At 38.9% G+C, this 19,534-nt stretch overlaps 1 long non-coding RNA gene across 1 annotated transcript in view; it reads left to right on the top strand.

Moving 5' to 3' along the window:
* Window positions 1-2,108: 2,108 nt before the first annotated feature.
* The window catches only part of LOC116667578, a 30,918-nt gene continuing 13,492 nt past the window's right edge, over window positions 2,109-19,534 (top strand). The window contains exons 1-2 of the long non-coding RNA XR_004324459.1: window positions 2,109-2,503; window positions 16,993-17,093. This is a non-coding gene — a long non-coding RNA (uncharacterized LOC116667578). The remainder of the gene's footprint in view (window positions 2,504-16,992; window positions 17,094-19,534) is intronic.

Genomic DNA, 19,534 nt, shown 5'->3' with positions numbered 1-19,534 from the left:
CTCCCAGGTAGTTCCTGGTTAAAACACAAGTGTTGGCAGGTAGGGGAAAGTAGACAACAAGAAGGGAAGTGGCAGGATAAGACTGGAAAGGTGAGTTAGGGCCAAAGTGTGAAGGATGGATACTATAATAATGACACAGATGTCAGTGGTCACACAGTAGTCAGTAGTAGAGTTTGGACTCAAACCTAAGTCTACTTAATTCTAAGGCCTGAGTTCTTAACTGCTATGCTAGGTTTCCTTTTCTCTAAGGTTGACCCTCCCTGTCCCCTTATATATCTCCATTATAGAGCAGAGGGAAGTTTATCTCTATGATCACAGCTCAGAGTTAAGAGTATCTATGAGCACTTACTGTACCTTCTCCCAATCTTTAAATCAAGACAGAGTACTGTGACCCTGAGGATCTCCAAGGGCCAGGGCTAACAAGTCAGCACACAGACAGTGCACCAAGAAAGAGTTGCCAGACGGAGAAGCAGAACCATATGGTGCTGGATTTCTCCCATTTGTGTAGTCTTTTGGTCTGACTATATTTCTTGGTTGCATAGGCCAGTGGCCACAGCATGGGGCAACCACCAGAGAAAAAAGGAGACAAAAGATTGTCATTCTAAGTGGGCCAGAAAGAGAAAGAAAAATGCCATAAGACTTCATTTATATGAGGAATCTAAAAAATAATAACAATAATAAGGATGTAAATGAAGTAATTATTATTTTGATGTCTTGAATATGTGTAAGCACATTTGACTGTCCTTTATGATTGGATTATCACATTCTGTTAATTCTTACTTTGTAGTTGGCTTTATTCCTTTGATAACTACGTAAGTTTGAAAAGCTAAAGATCTAATCTGTTCTTAGAAACAATAATTAGTACAAATATGTATATTCAAAAATGTGCAGTATACTGTATATATGTATTTACATGCAATATAATGTGTATGTGCAAACTGCAATAATTCTACATAATAAAACTGAAAAAGGAAAAAAAAATAATTCTTTTTACAAAAAAAAAAAAAATTATCCAGAAGAGAGTAAAGTCTCATATGTAAGAATCCTAAAATATGACTTTTTGGAAGAAAAGGACCAGACTAGAGGGAAAGTGCCTAGTTTGTTGACAACTATTATTTTGGCACCTTACAAACTTTCAGATATAGCAGCTCCTTCTTCCTAATTCCACAAGTAGCTTTCATCTCGACTTTCTTCATATGCTCCTCACCTGGGTCTTTCTTCAGGAATTCGTTGCCTTAATTAAGATCCTTAAGATACAGATACCAAGTCTCTTTGTGCTTGTAGTTGGATAAGATTGAAGAAGGCACCGAGTTCTAAAAAATTGAAACAATATGTTAGATTAATTCTGCCCTGTCTGCAGCCTCTGAACCCCAAGTTATTTTTCTTTCCAAGTAATATTCATATACTGTTTTTCTGATTCATTAATGTAGGTGCATTGTAAAGAATGTAGAAAATACAAAAAGTGCTACATACAAAAAATAACTAATAAATAAACTGTGAGTATTTCTAAAGGAGCCTTAAAAATGTAAGCACCTACTCTGAAGAAATTAGGGCAGACCTTTTTTTTCTTTCAGTAAGAGAAAATTAAAGGTAGGGCAAGAATGCCCAAATAAGTAAGACTCCAAGGAGGACTGCTCCTCCAGTGGTCACAAAAAAGAAGGGGTTTCGAACCATAAAAGAAATTATCCCAAAGAAAATGGAATGGGCAACACTTCTCCTGCTTATTCTGCCCTCTCTCTGTTCACTTTACCTGCATTGATCACGAAACAGATCTCCATCTGCCTCTTCCATTCCTGGAAAATCTTTATCTTCAGAAAACCTCCATTACCAGGTCTTCTAAAAAGTTTTCAAAAATTCTTAATCTTTCCCAACTCCAGAAGTGAGGGCTCACAACGGGAAGACCTGTGAGTAATGCAGGCAGAAGGCCAGCTACGGAGGTTGAGGGGCCCTCAGGAGGCCAGAGGAGTCCACATTAAAATTATTGTTTCCAGGGACTCTCCATTAGGGAGAGGGCAGAGCCTCCCAAAGCTGCTGTGCCCACAGAGGAAGGTAACTCAAGTGCCTTAAGGACCGGGAAACCACACACCAAATAACAGTTAAAACCAGTAAGTAGTGCACTGCTTCACTCTAAGAGGAAAAACGAAACAAAAAGCACCTCGAACGACCTCTGTTCCCAGGAGCCCCGCGGCGGGGGAAGTAAACGTTGGCCAATGAGGGCAGCTTTCCCTGGCCCCGCCCCTGCGGCGTTCCCGCCTTTTGCCTCCGGTGGGAGGGAAGAGGTTTCTCAAGCACAGCACAGGCGTTGTCAAGGGAAGGTAACTGCTCGCAAAAAGCACGTGCTGCGAGGGACACAGGGAGCCAAAAAAGCCAAATAGTTAAGGGACGAAAAGTGTCTATTAGGGTGAGGCCAAAGAGCGAAAAGAACACAGAGAACGAAGGTTATTTCTGCCAAGCTGGGGAGAGCAACACGCTGGCCGAGTGGAAGGCTGAGGAGATTCCTGAGGTGAGAAAGAGCTGCTTATCAAAGGTCTAGGCTGGGCGGAGAACAGAAAACAAGGCGTTTAGTCAGAATGAATGGCGTGGGCAGAGCCACAAGACATCCATTCTCCAGCGTGTAGAGATTTCTGAAGGGTTAACGAAAAATACCCTTTCTCTTCCTGTGTTTCCTCTGTCTTTTGACTTTCTTTCCCGCTACAGGTTCTCCATTTAAGCGTGCTTGTAGTGGCCTTGAGCACTCAGGTTTTCTCTTTACCTCATTCCCCTGCCCATCAGCAAGTTTTTGACTAGCCATGTTATTAAAATTAACTCCCAGTATTACTGCTAGTTTATGCAAGGATGTGGAGAAAATGGAACCCACATGCACGGTTGGTGGGAATGTAAATTGGTGCAGCCAAAATGTGTAAATGATAAAGGTAACAAGATACTTGTAAATATAAATATCCTCAGAAGAGTTTCAGTTTTTGTTTTTGTGATGGTGGGAACTAATTTTCAGACTTTGGCTATGGATATCAGAATCACTCGAAGGACTTGTTTAAAAAACACATTGCTGGGTCCTACTCCAAATTTCTGATTTAATAGGTTTAGGATGCGGCCCAAGAATTTACATTTTATTTGTTTTTGTGTAATTAACATATAGCATTATATTAGTTTCAGGTGTACAACATAATGATTTGACATTTGTATAGATTGCAAAATGGTCACACAAAGTCTAGTTGCCATCTGTCACCATATATAGTTAAACATTTTTTTTCTTATGAGGACTTTTAAGATCTTCTCTTCTAGCAACTTTCAAATATGCAGTACAGTACTATTAACTCTAGTCACCACGCTGTGCATTACATCCCCATGACTTATTTATTTTATAACTTGAAATTGGGGAAATTTGGACCTTTTGACCCCCTTCATTTATTTCACCCTCCCCTCCCCTCCACTTCTGGCAACCACCAATCTGTTCTCTGTATCTATGAGCTTGCACTTTTTTTTTTAATATTCCACAGATAAGTGAGATCATATGGTGTTTCTCTTTCTGACTTATTTCACTTAGCATAATACCCTCCATGTCCATCCATGTTGTTACAAATGGCTAGATTTCATTCTTTTGGCTGAGTAATACGCCAGTGTGTGTGTGTGTGTACACACATACCACATCTTTATCCCTTCATCTATTGATGGGCACTTAGTTGCTTTCACATCTTGGCTATTGTAAATAAAACTGTGATGTAATTAGGGGTACATATATCTTTTCTAATTAGTGTTTTTGTTTTCTTCAGATAAATACCAAGGAGTGGGATTGCTGGATTATATGGTAGTTCTATTTTTAATTTTTTGAGGAACCTCCATACTGTTTTCCATAGTGGCTGCACCAGTTTACATTCCCACCAACTGCATGTGGGTTCCATTTTCTCCACATCCTTGCCAACACTTATTATCTATCTTTTCGATAATAGCCATTCTGGCAGGTGTGAGGTGATAGCTCATTGTGGATTTGGTTTGCATTTCCCTGATGATTAGTGCTGTTGGCATCTTTTCTGTAACTCTTAGCCATCTTTATGTCTTAATGATTTGTATTTGCATTTTTGATAAATTCCCAGCTGATGCTATTGCTGTTGTACTGAGAACCACATTTTGAGAACTACTGTCTAGCATATCTAATAGGTAGAATTTACTGAAGTTCAGACATTGTACTAAACAAATGATTTATTTTACATGCAATTCCTATCAAAACTGTAACAGATAGGGGTTAATATTTCTCTTATAGAAGAGGAAGCCTGACTGAGGATAATGACTGATACTCATTCTCAGAGAAGGCTACTGAAGTTTACAAAAAACACACCTCTCTACCTTCAGGCCCATCACCAGCTTCACATTCTTCTTTGATTTACAGAATAAGCAGGCAAAGAACACTATTCCCCTATGGTTTAAAATACCTGTGCTGATAAAGACTGGCTTGTAGACCATTGAAGTAGACTAGTGAGCCCAGAAATAAACCCTCCCATATGCAGTCAAATGATTTTTGATACTTGGGAGATGGAGAGATGCTGAATTTTCTCATCCCTTATTGCACATCTAGTGTTAGTGGGCTTTAATGTCTGAGAGGCACTTGGAGCCTGACCTTGAGATACATATGAATCTTGCGCTAACTCCTGTTTACTGGTTGGACCTTCTTAGAATTGCTTCTTGGTTACATTTTCCATTCTCTTCTTTATGGTGGAATTACTTGGATAATCTCAGATGGGATCTGCAACTGTCGGATACACTTCTGTCAGAATTTTAAAAGGCCTGGCGTTTGATCATATTCTTCTTAAAGTTCTGTGTTTAATTATTAAATAATGGCTCATTCTGAGAGGAAGTTATATATTTGGTTTTGAGCATTCTGCATTTGAGTTATTAAAAGGGGATACTCCAGAAGAAAGTAAAAATTTGAAAATTAAGCTTCAGTGACAGATAGGGCTATAAAAACAGTTTTAAATATTTTATGATGAATAGATTTATATCTGAGAAATATATTACACATTTTTCCCTGATGTCATTCCTGAAATCTCACCCAATGCCTGACCCTTTCTGGCAAAGCTCAGAATTGGAATAAAGCCAAGGATTAGGGTAAGGATCAGCAATAAAATAAGAGGCCCTGATGCTTGGTAATTAAAAATAACAAAAGCTTTTTAAAGCAGTATTAATATGTCACCACGTTCACTAAATCTGTTTGGAACATGGCAGCAGCTGTGCATAAGAGTAACCAGACTCTCCCTTGAAAGCCCATGTAATTTTAAAGTGTGTCGTTGAGTCTGGGTACTTTTGGAAAATCTTGCTTTCCCATGTGAACTCTTCTCTGCATAGGGACTATCTTTTGACAATCATTTTGCCAGGCCAGCTAATCTAAATTAGTATCAGTTGACATGTTGTAGGCTGCTACATTTTTTAAAGATTCTTACTCATTTTGAAAAGAAATGCCTACTAATTAATCACAGTTTGGAAATACTGAAAATTAGAAAGAAGGAAAAAAATTACCCAAGCCCCACCATCTAAATATACTATTCATATTTAGTAGTATTTCCTAAATCTTTTTTTTCCTTTGGAAAGTCTTTTAGAAACAGAACCATATGAATGTATAATTATGAATGCTGCTTTCTTTTTTTTAAACATTTTTTATTGATTTATAATCATTTTACAATGTTGTGTCAAATTCCAGTGTTCAGCACAATTTTTCAGTCATACATGGACATATACACACTCATTGTCACATTTTTTTCTCTGTGAGCTACCATAACATTTTGTGTATATTTCCCTGTGCTATACAGTATAATCTTGTTCATCTATTCTACAATTTTGAAATCCCAGTCTATCCCTTCCCACCCTCCACCCCCCTGGCAACCACAAGTCTGTATTCTCTATGAGTCTATTTCTGTCCTGTATTTATGCTTTGTTTGTTTGTTTTTGTTTTTGTTTGTTTAGATTCCACATATGAGTGATCTCAGATGGTATTTTTCTTTCTCTTTCTGGCTTACTTTGCTTAGAATGACATTCTCCAGGAGCATCCATGTTGCTGCAAATGGCATTATGTTGTTGGTTTTTATGGCTGAGTAGTATTCCATTGTATAAATATACCACCATTTCTTTATCCAGTCACCTGTTGATGGACATTTAGGCTGTTTCCATGTTTTGGCTATTGTAAATAGTGCTGCTATGAACATTGGGGTGCAGGTGTCATCCTGAAGTAGGGTTCCTTCTGGATACAAGCCCAGGAGTGGGATTCCTGGGTCACATGGTAAGTCTATTCCTAGTCTTTTGAGGAATCTCCACACTGTTTTCCATTGTGGCTGCACCAAACTGCATTCCCACCAGCAGTGTAGGAGTGTTCCCCTTTCTCCACAGCCTCTCCAGCATTTGTCATTTGTGGATTTTTGAATGACGGCCATTCTGACTGGTGTGAGGTGATACCTCATTGTAGTTTTGATTTGCATTTCTCTGATAATTAGTGATACTGAGCATTTTTTCTTGTGCCTTTTGATCATTTATATGTCTTCCTTGGAGAATTGCTTGTTTAGGTCTTCTGCCCATTTTTGGATTGGGTTGTTTATTTTTTTCTTTTGAGTCATATGAGCTGCTTATATATTCTGGAGATCAAGCCTTTGTCGGTTTCATTTGCAAGAATTTTCTCCCATTCTGTAGGTTGTCTTCTTTTACTTATGGTTTCCTTTGCTGTGCAGAAGCTTGTAAGTTTCATTAGGTCCCATTTGTTTATTCTTGCTTTTATTTCTACTAGGAGAAAATTTTTGAAATGTATGTCAGATAATGTTTTGCCTATGTTTTCCTCTAGGAGGTTTATTGTATCTTGTCTTATGTTTAAGTCTTTGATCCATTTTGAGGTGATTTTTGTATATCGTGTAAGGGAGTGTTCTAGCTTCATTGTTTTACATGCTGCTGTCCAGTTTTCCCAACACCATTTGCTGAAGATACTGTCTTTATTCCATTGTATATTCTTGCCTCCTTTGTTGAAGATTAGTTGACCAAAAGTTTGTGGGTTTATTTCTGGGCTATCTATTCTGTTCCATTGCTCTATGTCTGTTTTTGTACCAATACCATGCTGTTTTGATGACTGCAGCTTTATAGTATTGTCTGAAGTCTGGGAGAGTTATTCCTCCAGCCTCTTTCTTTCTCTTCAGTAATGCTTTGGCAATTCTAGGTCTTTGAATGCTGCTTTCTTTACTAAACGTTATGTCATTATTATGTACTTAGAGACATAAATATTGACTTTCAAGTGTTTTTTTTTTAAATTAAATAACAGAAGATTAAGTAAGATCAAACTTAAACAACTGTGTAATATTCCAGAGTTTATTTAATTATTCTCCTTTGGTAGTTATTTAGGTTTTCCAGTTTTTATTATTATAAACATGCTACAATAAATATCCCATTATATTCCTCTTTGTGTACATGTGCGTATAATTCTCTAGGAGAGACTTTAAGAAATGGAATTCCTGATTGAAAGGTATATGCATAAAATATTTTGGTAGATATTGTGAAATTACCCTCCAAAAAGTTTGGACAAATTTAAATTAATACCAACAGTATTTTGGTGTTTTAATTTGCATTTTCCTATTGGTGCGGTTGAGCATCTTTTCATGCATTTATTTATTTTTATTTCTTCTTTTGTGAATTGTTGTTCCTATCCTTCCCTAATGTTTTATTGGATTGTTTACTGATTTTATTATTGACTTGTAATTCTACAAGAAACAAAAATGACAGGTATCATCATATAGGATGAGCTAGCCTGTAACTAGTCCCTAGGCCCAGGCATTCCCTACCTAACATAAACAACTAGAGAGAACACCAACATCAGACAAGGTTATTCTGTGACTCTGATGGAGCAAGACAAAAATACAACCACTAACCATGTCTGAGCACAGATAAAAACAAGAACACTGTACAAATCACAAAAAATGACCAAACATGTCCTTCTCCCAGGTAACATGAGGGCCTGCTGCTGCTTTACCAATTAAGCTGTAGCTCCATTCAGTTCCTCTCAACTCCTAGATAATAAGATATCCAATTGTAGAATTGCCCCGATTTCTGACAGACTCCCCAAACCTAACACAAGCCCAAATCACAAAACAATCCCCTCTTAATCCCCTCTTACTGAAGTGTCTCACAGGTTCTGCATGGCGTGCAGTCTTTTTTGTTGCAGCTGGTATTAGACCCACTCCGTTTGCCTACCAGTGTGTTACTTTTGGCTGGTGGGCACAGACATCTGGATGTTGATTGCTCTTATACATGACACATATTTTTCCTTTGTCTTTCTCTTGTCGCTTAACCTTGCTTATGGTATCTTCTGTTATTGATAAGTTTCTAATTTTATGCTGTCAGTTTTATCAATCTTCTCCTTTATAACTTCTTAGTCTTGTGACTTGTTTGCCTGCCTTAGATCATAAAAATAGTGTCCTATATTTTCTTTTAATATTTTTACTTTTTTTTAATGCTTAGCCCTTTAAACCATCTGGACTTTAATTTTGTGTGCAGATAATGAGGACTGAAGTTATCTCCAAATCTAAGACACTTCAGGACTTAATTTACACCCATCGCTTTCTATGGGCAGTTTTCCTTGAGTCTCGCCCTCCATTTCAACAGTCTCGGTTAAGGAGTTTTTGCATTTTGTTCCCATACCACACATCACAATCATTATTTCTGCCTTAGAATAGTTTGCTTAAGAGAAAGGGCAGCATTTTATTTATTGTTTTACCTCCATGTCTAATATGTTGCCTGCACAGGAGTTTAATAAATATTTGTCGATTGCTTGTCCTCTTTACTTCATCTCCTAGAGAACAAGAGCCAGATATTATTTGAAGGGCCTCTACTGGTGCTTGTTGATTTGTGAATGAAGGAAACCAGAAATTTTTGTCCCTGGGCTATTTTTGTTGCCATGGTAATGGAGCCGTTTTTGAGGCCTGCAACAGAACTTGTGCTTTATGATTGGAATAAGAAATTGACTGCTTATCTCACTTCCGTTAACAAATTTCTACTACCCCCGCTTACTACACTTAAAACTAAAATTATGCAAGCTACACGAATGATTTCTGTGCTAATTCACCAAAGCCCCTTTCGTGGGGTCCTAGGGGTACCACAAAAGAAGATGGAGAAAGACTGGGCGACTAGAGTGGGTAAAAAGCCGAGAGCTCCAATCTTCTTGCTCACCATTTCTGGTACTCTGAAGGCTGGATGGGTCTAACGCAATACTCCCATCGCTCCCCACCCAACCCCCAGCAATCTGGTGCTGATAGAGCATGCGCACCTCCTCAGCAGGGAAGCAGAGCGGTGGCTTCTGGGAAATGTAGTCTCAGGGCCTCTTGTATCCTGAGTCTGAGAGAGAATCTGAGAGGCCAGTATGCCTCAAAATGATGTCGTGGTCATTTGCCTCTGAAGGAAAGGCTGTTGTGCTCCTTATTAATGAGACATAGAAGAATAAGAAATGGGTGCGAGGATAGCTATAGACAATCTGAAGTAGAATTTGGCAGCCTCCTAAATTTCACCCTCCTGAAGAACAGACCCTTCAGGGAGACCCTACTCTTTATTCTTCAGTGTCTTTCCTTGAAACTACTGAGGGTTCCAAAATCTGACTAGGACTTTTATTTTGTTCACCTAAGCATTAGGGTGGGGAAATGGGAGGTGGGTTTAGTTTTTGTTCCTTTCTTACAGAGAGTGTCAACTGGAAAGCCCAGATATGTGAAGATGCTCAGCACAGTACTTGAGGCAAAGAAGCCAGTAGATAATGGTGTTTGTTGACTCTAACATGAGAAAAGGCTCTGGGAATACAAGTGATTACCCATTATGGGTTGGGGACTTGGAAGGGAGGAATATATGGTGTGGGTCAGAGGCTCCATGAGTCTGTCCTTGTCCATAGCTTGACTCCCAACCATAGGTCTTAGCCAGCTTTCTCATTTCACAGAAGAGAAAACTGAGTGATAAAGGGCCCTGTGCAAGGTCACACCACTACATAGCAAAAGCATTGAATCTAGTGCCCAGGACTCTCCCTCCAATAATGTACTTCCGAGTGAGCCAATGAAGTTTGGAGAACAGCTTCTCACACCTTTGAGCGTGGGTAAGGGCCAGGCAGGCAGTGTCAGTGAAAGGTTATGTTAGAATCTGGCTTTTCTGCCTAGACAAATGGACGTCTCCTGCTCCTAGAGAATATGTTGTGTAGTTTGGCAATATAAAGAGAGCTTACCCTGCCTTTGAGCTTCAGGACAAGAAGATTAACTGTTTGAATCCCCAGTGACAAGTTGCCTGGGACCCATGAAATTGGTAAAGTGGACATATTCAATTGTATCATACAGTCCAGCCTAAGCTGTATTATTGGTTCCATTTCATGTCTCCTCCTCCTCCTAATGATTATTATTATCAATTCTAAACTAACCTCTGAAATGGTGGCTTTAGAGGATTTCATTCTTTCCTTCCTAGATACCGTTAGAAATTGAATTCCTAATTGAGTGATGACCCCCAGCATGGGAAATGGAAAGAACAAAAGCCTTGGTCTTAAAAAAAAAAAAACCTAGATTCATGTCCCAGCTCTATCATTAAATATAACATAATCAAGTTACTTCTCTGAGTTTTCTCATCTGTTAAATGGGGATAGTAATACTTCATAAGGCCGTGATAGAACACAAATGAGATTTTTATGAGCGTAAAGCACTGACACATGGTAGAAGGTATATTGATCTTAAGGATTTTGAACTTGATTTCTCTCCAGTCCCCCGATGCCCCTGAATTATAATTGAAGAACTGAAAAAGTAAGATACACAAATAAAAGTTTTTAGAGGAAGTTCTTGGATAAGAACTTTCTCCATGAGGGAATGGCAAATAACAGAAATTTGGAATGCTATCACATAGAATGAGATAGTGTTTAATTTCCATAGAACTCCTGTATTCACAAGGGTGCACTTCTGAAGTATATATCTCTTTTCTTAAAAGCTGGCTTCCCTCTGGCCTCAAATTGTTCTATGAGCTAGATAATGCTTTCAGGGCCAGGCATTGGAGCCAGAAGAGTACCCTGCAGTGAAACTCATGGGAACAGAAATTCAGCCTGACTAGGAACTCTTTTGGCCCTAAGATTTTCTGCCATAGCTTCTTTGAATTAGTTCTGACTCAATTCTGGCAGTTATGTGTAAAGAAGTTGAGGTCAGATCCACACCAAGGAACAGATTCTGCCCAAGAAGATCTAGTCCTGGGTTCAGTAGCAGCATCCAAAGAGTGGTGAGGAATTTGTGACCATGACATAAGTGAAAACTTGCAGAAGGAGTCCCGGAAGCTCACACAGTAGGTGAGATGGGCACTCTGATGATCAGAGAGGGAAGGAGGCTAGAAGGGAAGAGTTGGAGAAAAGGAATGGAGCTCATTGCCTCTTTGTTTCCCATAAGAACACACACAAATGCAGTATGTGGAATACTTGTAAATGTTTTTGAAAATTTCCTTCCACAAAACAATGAGCAGTGAAGAAGGAGTTTATGTCTGGGCCAGTGTCCTTCCTTTGTGTTATGAAGATTTATATTTCTTTTGGGCCCCTAATCTTTTGAGGGAAGAGGTTAGTGATTTTTTCCTGAGGTCCATTAGCCCCCAGTATTGATTTGTCTCTGCATGGATTTATTAACTATTGAAACACAGCAGAGGTCATGAAGGGAATGAATGAAACTAGAGGTATAATTCAGGGCAACAAAGTAGAGATTGGAAGGTCCTGCTAACTCTCATTACCCTATATCTCAGTAGATCCTAGCTCACGCTTTAGGCCAGAATCTTTGGGAAGTTTCTTTACTGTCCCTAGCCCCTGAAAACAGGACTCTACTTTCTCTCTTCCCTTCTCTTATTCCTCAGGTCTATGCAAAATTCAGGCCAGTTTTCCAAGAAGCCTTAACCCTGAATGCTACAGCAACAAGGAATGGAGTTCAGGTCACAATCCAGAAAAAGGACTAGGGAGTTCTTTTGGTGGAGTTGGCATCACTGAATTCCCCAGTAGCTAAAACGGAACCATAACCTGAAGAACTGCCCTAAGAAGAGGGGTCTTCTGTATCCCAGATGAGAGGGACAGGGAAGGCATAGGTAAGTGGAAGTTTCAGAAGTTTTGTTGCAGAAGAATGCGTTACTGGGCGAGAGACCGAAGCAGCACTCAGAGAGTTGGAGAACTCAGGTTCAAAAAGCCAGCAGCCCAGAGGAGTTAGCACTTCAAGCTCTGGACCCTGTCTGTAGGTTTACACAGGCCTTTTAAGGCTGCCAGTTTTACACGTTGCAACATCATATGCAAATAAAGTACAACAGAAGTTGACCAACCAGGAACAAGCTTTGTAGAAATAGCTCAATCAGGAGTGAGCTCCATGCAAATGAAGTACTATAAATGGACCAATCAGAAGTTAGAGAAGTGGACCAATCAGAAGTGAGAGTAATAACCAATCAGAAGTGAGAGTAATAACCAATCAGGAGTGAGAGTAATAACCAATCAGAAGTGAGCTCAGGGAACCAATAGAATTCTAGGTGTAAGTTAGCTGCTTTAGAGGTAAAAAGTGAGATAGAGTTTCTGGGCCAGGGAACCGGATGGTGCTAAGAGGAGAGCAGCGCCGTGCCTAGGGGTCCTGCCGGTCTTTTTACCGGGCTTCCCGCCTCAGTTTAAGCCTAGTTTAGACTAACAGGACAGAGAACTGTTTGTGACCTCTATCCTTCATCCCCACCCAAAAGTTCTTAATCTCACTTTCTGAGAAGCATATTCATATTGGGACCACCCTAGGGCTCACGAAAAGGTTTTGAAGGCAAACTAACTTTCTAGAGTCAATTTTATAGAGAATGAATCTAGATTTCATATTAGTAATGAAAAAATAGATTTCAGTTTTCATTTTCCTAGGGTTTCTAGTAGTACTACCTTTGGGGAGATAGACCCTCTTGTAATGAAGAAAATCAGAATATTGCTCGTTTCTAATTGCTTTTTCTTTTCTGGATCATCTACCTTCCCAGTTTCCCTCTCTTCCTACTGACAGTAATACTAGACTGGAAGATAGCATCCCTACTTTTCTTACAGTCAGGGCCTCAGTTTTTCTTTATTCTTATTGAGAAGATGACAAACTATAAGTTAATGATTCCAAAATCATAGTGCTGGGAAACGGGGACTGCCATAAAATTTCTGTGATGAAATTTGATGAAAAGCTTCAATGGTGAAGCTAAGGGATATGATTTTCTGATAATTTAGAGTGTGTGTTTACTTATATGTGTGTGTATTTCTGGAGTATGATTTCAGAAGGATGCTGAAAGAGGAGAGATGGTCCTGTGTGTACTCATCCTGTATTACTAAGCTTCTAGGTTATAAGTAGGCAAACCTTTTTTGTAAAGGGCCAGATGGAAAATATTCTTTACTTTACTGACTGCAGTTACTATCACAACTACTGAGATCTAACATTGTAGCAGAGAAAAATAGCCATAGACAAAATGTAAACAAATGAGCATGAACACTGAAAGACAAATTTCATATAATTTTCTGTCATAAAATACTATTCTTTTGATTTTTTTCAACCACTTAAAATTGTAAAAGCCAATTGTACCTCATGAGTCATACAAAAACAGGTGGCAGACAAATTTTGTCTAAGGGGTGTAGTTTGCACACCCATATTCTATGTCCACGAGATTTCATTGTGCGTTTTAGGACATAAAGAGGGGAGTGTAAGCCAGGCATTTACAAGGTGAGAGCAAGCTGGATATTCAGAGTCAATGTCCAATTTATATATAGACCAAAATCAGGTATTATGGCCTCTCTTGGAACCCAGGGATTTTAAATATTACTTTTGATTTTGATTAACATAATACATGCACGAAGTTTAAAGAGTTATCAAATAGTACTGAAACACTCAGTGTAAATATAGTGGCTCTCTACCCTACTCCTCTTTGCTTTTCCAAATCTTCCTCCCCAGAGGCAACAACTTTTGACTGCTTTTCTAGCTGTGTCTTTTATACATCTCTGTTTACTTATCTCCAGATTGCTAATCTTGTTCATTCATGCATTTTTGACATTGTCCTTTGTCATCCAATTATGGTAGATAGAAATAGTAGAGAGGATTTAGCTCTGGTGTGTTTCCATCCTCTCGGCTCTTCCTTCCACATCCTCCCTGTAGAGTTATAGTATAGTTTTTGGTTAAATCAGTGTTCAGTATTTACATGATTATTGTCTGTCCAGATATTCCCATCAGATTATTTTAATGTGCTATGTTTACATTCTTAAATCTTTCCCCTAAGTTAATAATTGCTTTGTTTTTTCACAATTTCACAGTCATATTTCTTTTGCCAATTGCTGTTTCCTCTCATATCTTCTGATTATCTCTCACTATAATTTTCCACAGAGTAATTTCATCAGCTAATATATCAGTCCAGAGTGTGTGAGTGTGTGTGTGTTTGTGAGTCTATGGGGGACTGAAAGAGAGACAAACAGGCAGACCAACAGACAGACCCTAAGACACTTCTAAGAGATTCATTCTGCCCTTATTGCTTCTTGGTCCTGCTCTGCAGCTGTGAGCCTGGGGCTTCCTTTCACTGCCGTCCTAGGAATTCCCTTTGGCTTTCTTCTAATTTAGATTCCCTGGTTCCTGAAACTTGTGCCCATATCTTTTTTTGGTGGAATACACTTAACAGAAGCTTGTGAAGATTTTTTAAAAAATGGAATAATGACAGAGGGAATGGGGATGACAGCCCTTAATATGTATTACTTTTGAGTAGCACTGCTCCAATCTAGTACATAAGTCTCATCTAAAGGCTTCATCATCGAGGATTTCTTTTACCTGTCTCTCTTATAGATCTCCTGTCTTCTGCATCCTGTATCTTCCTCTTTTCTTAGTTTAATTCCTTTTTTTTTTTTTTTCGGAGTAAACTATCCTCTAGTATCTTCTAAGAAAAAGTGAAAGGAAGGTAAATGTAAGAACTTGCATGTCAAAAGTTTATTTATTCTACCCTCACACTTGATTGGTAATTTCATTTGGTATAGTATTCTACATTGGAAATAATATTTTTCTTTGATATTTATCCATTGTTTTCTAGATTCTGGAGTTGCATTTGAGAAGTATAAAACCATTTTGGGTTTATGATTCTTTTTATCTTATGATTTCTATTTTTCTATATTTCTATCCATCTGGAAGCTTACAGAATTTTCTCTACATTTACAGTACGGTCCCAGGGTACTGTATTTTTACAGTAGTGTACTTCAGTGTTTTTTTTTAATTTTCTTTATCACACTGAGCCTTTTTAGATCCTTTAATCTGCAAATTCATGCAGTGCTAATAAATTGTTCAATTCTGAGGGAAAAAATTTTAACTATTGATGGTTTTCTCCTGTGTGATAGCCTCTTTGGCTCTTCATCTTACTTCCTGGGAGTTATCTTTAACTTTATTTTCCTTCTTTTCTATTGAAATTTTCATTTTCGTTGTTATATTTAATTCTAAGAGCTTTTGTTTTTTAAGTATTTCTTTTTATAGCATCCTGTACTTGCTTCATTGATGTATATCATCTCTCTGGATGTCTTTGGGTTTTGACTTTGGTTTTCTTCTCTCTGAATATTCTCTGTTTCTTCTAGTTGCCCTTTTTTTCCTGTTAGTTTGATTTGGTCTTTATCTTTATTTTTTGCGAACTTTTCTTTTTGTGGGGAGGGGGAGTAATTAGGTTTATTTTTCAATGGAGGTACTGGGGATTGGACCCAGGACCTCATGCATGATAAATACACACTCTACTACTGAGCTGTACCCTCCCCCCCAACCCCGGTCTTTATCTTTCATATTGGAAGGTTTCTTCATTTACCTAGTAATACCTGGTTATCTGTTCATATTTAGAGTAAGACTAAAATATGGGTGAAATTCCAAGTGCTTTGGTGGGACTTACCAACTCTGAGCTTTTTCATTGTTTAATCTTGGTTAGGTCTTTGGTTAGGAGGCAATGATATCAATATGTTTAGGCCTTTCCTTATACTGCTCTGATTCCTCAGAGAAGACACTTCAGTCTTCTACTTGGAGGCTTAAGACCATGCTTCTAGCAACTAGGAGTTAAGTGGGGAAAGAGATCTGGGCATCTTAGCATTTAGGAAGCATGTGTTTCTTTAATCTCCCTATTTTGGGCATAGTATTTGTTCGTATTATTCTTGTCTCAGGTCATTCCCTGACCACCCAATTTAAAACGGTATAATGTCTATTATTATCTGAATAATATTATGTTTGTTTACTCATTGATTTGATAGTTAACTTCCCCTTCCTCTGGAATCTACAATCATAAGAGCAAGGGACTTATCCATCTTCTTCATTGCTGCGTCTCCTGCATCTGAAAAGAGTGTCTGGAGCATAGTAGTTGCTTGATAAATATGAGACTGAATGCCAGATGTTTAAAGTTCTAGAGAATATAGTAGTCTAGAAGCTCACTCTTCACCATCCCCTGATGAACAGGTAAAGGAGGGAGCCCATAAATATGACAGTCTGTGAGGACTTGGGTATGTCTTCCAGAAAGGATGGAGGAGCAAAATTTCTCTTCTTAGTCAGAACTAAGAGCAAGCAAGAGACCTGTTGAGATATTGTTTCACTGGATAATGATTTGTGCTGGCTTTTTTTCATGAAGCAGGAGCTGAGTTTAATTTGATATAAGTTAGAGTGAATGACCTGTGAGGAGAAAAAGAATTACAAGAATTTACTAGAAATAATTGAGCAGTGATTTATTACTAAGGGGAAGTCTGTGCCAATAGGAAGTCTTTGCCCCTTCTGTTCACTCTTGACTTTCCTTCAACAAACATCTTACCTTCCATTTCACTTTCACCTCTTTTGCTTATTGCCTGCTCTTTTCCTTATAACTAGAAACCTTTCTATCACTTATACAATAACTACTTTGGTTATAAGGAGAGATTTGGTTTCAGTGTTAAACAGCACAGAAGTCAGGAAATACTGCCACATTCCTCAAGTATTAAATCTCAAGTTTACTTACATTTGTGTATTTAAAATTTTTCTATAGATGTTTGAGGAAAACATCCAGCTAAGGGGGAAAAAAGTGAGGAATTTTGAAATGGGACACTTACCTGCACTGTGAGCAGATCTCACATAGGGGAATCAGAGGTAAGTCTTGTGAGATAGCACTAGACAGGTGCTTTATCTAATATTGATTCCTTATGAAATTTCACTGGGCCTATTCATGACTGATCTCATCTTAGACTCAGAAGTAAGGAAAAGTGACAGAATGGGAATCATTAATTAATTGAGTCAGTGTCTGAAAACTAATATAGGACTTTCTGGTAAATTCTGAGTTAGCTAATGTTACTTAGGCTCAAAGCTTAAGTGGGGGCTCTCTCTTTCCCCCAATCCCCAACTCTGAATTTTGGAACCTATACTCTCTGGTATGCTTGCAAAGAGAAAAAAAATAGTGTGGCTCCTCAAGAGGAACTCTGAGTCCACTTACGCATTTAGCTCTATGTAGAAGAGGAATGTTAATCAGAGTAGCTGGCCTGCCCCCTAGGCACCAAGGTCAGTGGAGGCAAGAAGGTGCATGGAGTCTTTAGACCTTACATATTTCCCATGGTTTCTAAAGCTTCATGAATGAACATGAAAACATAGGCTCTTTTTTCACTGATGATGAATACACAATCCATTTGACTATCATATGATACACATACTGCTAAGAAGATTCTTACTATTATTTTAAAATAAACTTGCAGTAATGACTTCCATGTAATAGACCAGTGTAATATACTGTGGAAGGAAAAGGTGATCAAGATCCCTGCAAAGTAAATTATGAAGTACAGCTAGAGAGTTGATATATTCCTGAGGTAGGACAGAAAAGATGTATTGCTTGCTTTGTCAGCTGAAAGAAAACCACTTCTGGTGATCTTAACTAACAGGTATCAAGAAAAAATAAAAAACCCTTGCCAGATCAATAGCTACATACCAGGTACCAGGGGATGTATTATTTTGGTCAAGCATTGAAACCACATCTGGTGCAGCAGCTGCAGTTGGAGTCACCACCTGGTTAAGCTTATGAAAATCTACTCTCATTCTCCAAGATCCATCCATCTTCTGCATAGGTCACATGGGAAAGTTGAATGGGGATGTGGTGGGAATCACCACTCCTGCATCCTTCAAGTCCTCGATGGTGACACTAATCTCTGCAATCCCCCCAGCAGTGTGGCAGTGCTCTTAGTTTACTTTTTTCCTAGGTAGAGTCCGTTCTAGTGGTTTCCACATGCATTTCCCACCATAATAACCCTCACTCCAAAGGTCAGGGAATTAATGTGGGGATTCTCCGAACTGCTGAGTATGTATTCTTGAAATGAAGAAATAGAATAGGTTTGGTGACACACTGTGCCCTCTTTCAGATGGATCTGAGCTAAAACTCCATTGATCACTTAACTCCTGTAAGCCCCTATTCTGCCTGAGGGACCACAGTGACATTTTGGGTCTCCTAGAATTTGTGTCAGTTCAAAGTCAGTGTCAGTAGTCCCCAAAAGGTCTGATTATTTCATTTTCTCCAAGGCACAGTAACTCTGGTAAAAGGCCATAAGTCCCTTTGGGAAAGGCCAGGAGAAGGATTAACAGTATAAATTTTATATATCTTGAGAGGTCTATTATGAGGAATTGGCTCATATGATTCTGAAGGCTGGGAAATCCCACAGTCAGCCATCCGCAAGTTGGATACCCAGGAAAGCTGGTGGTTTAGTTCTAGTGCAGGTTCTAAGGCCTGAGAACTGAAACACTAATAACGTAAGTCCCAGTGTAAGGTCAGGAGAAGACAAATGCCATAGCTCAGTCAGAGAGAAAGTTCTCCTTCCCTCTGCCTTTTTATTCTTTTCAGGCCCTTAGCCGATTGAATGATGCCCAACCACATTGGAAAACACAGTTTGCTTTACTCAGCACACCTATTCCAGTGCTAATCTCTTCTGGAAACACCCTCACTGATAACCTAGAAATAACATTTAACCAAATATCTGGGCATCCTAAGACCTAGTCAAATTGACACATAAAATTAACCATCACACTGCCATTTTTGCCTATTGCCCCATTAGCTCAAGTTGCCACAGCAAGCCTCTCACAATCAGAGATTTCAAGGTAAAATGTAGGTACACATCTTTAGGAACATATATAAATATCTGCTCCCCCCTCCCCTAGAATTTGATGGCAACATCATCAATTCCACCATTCTGTGAGCATCAATCAGGGATTTAGACATGAGCTTCCCCTTTCTAAATACAGCCCCCAAAACCTACTGGAGATTTTCTTGGGACTTCACTCCTCACTTGTCTTGGGATGGTGTTGGAGGAGGCTGCTGTGTCCTCTGTGAGGATGAAGAAGCTGCTTAGGATGATAGTAGCTGGAGGAGGGACTAGAGCAAGCAACCCCAGGCCTGGGATGTTCTGTCATGTTTCCCTCCAATTTTTTTTTCATACTCTTGCTCTAATCTCAAGGTACTACCAGAAAAACAAGAGTCTAAATTTGTGAGGATGGGAGTAGGGGCTAGGAGCACAGATCTGCTCCTAATTTGCATATCCAATTTGCAAGTCCAGTTT

The sequence above is a fragment of the Camelus ferus genome, chromosome 12 (assembly GCF_009834535.1).
Source record: "Camelus ferus isolate YT-003-E chromosome 12, BCGSAC_Cfer_1.0, whole genome shotgun sequence".
Taxonomy (NCBI): Eukaryota; Metazoa; Chordata; class Mammalia; order Artiodactyla; family Camelidae; genus Camelus; species Camelus ferus.
This window is presented reverse-complemented; position numbering and strand designations above follow the sequence as displayed.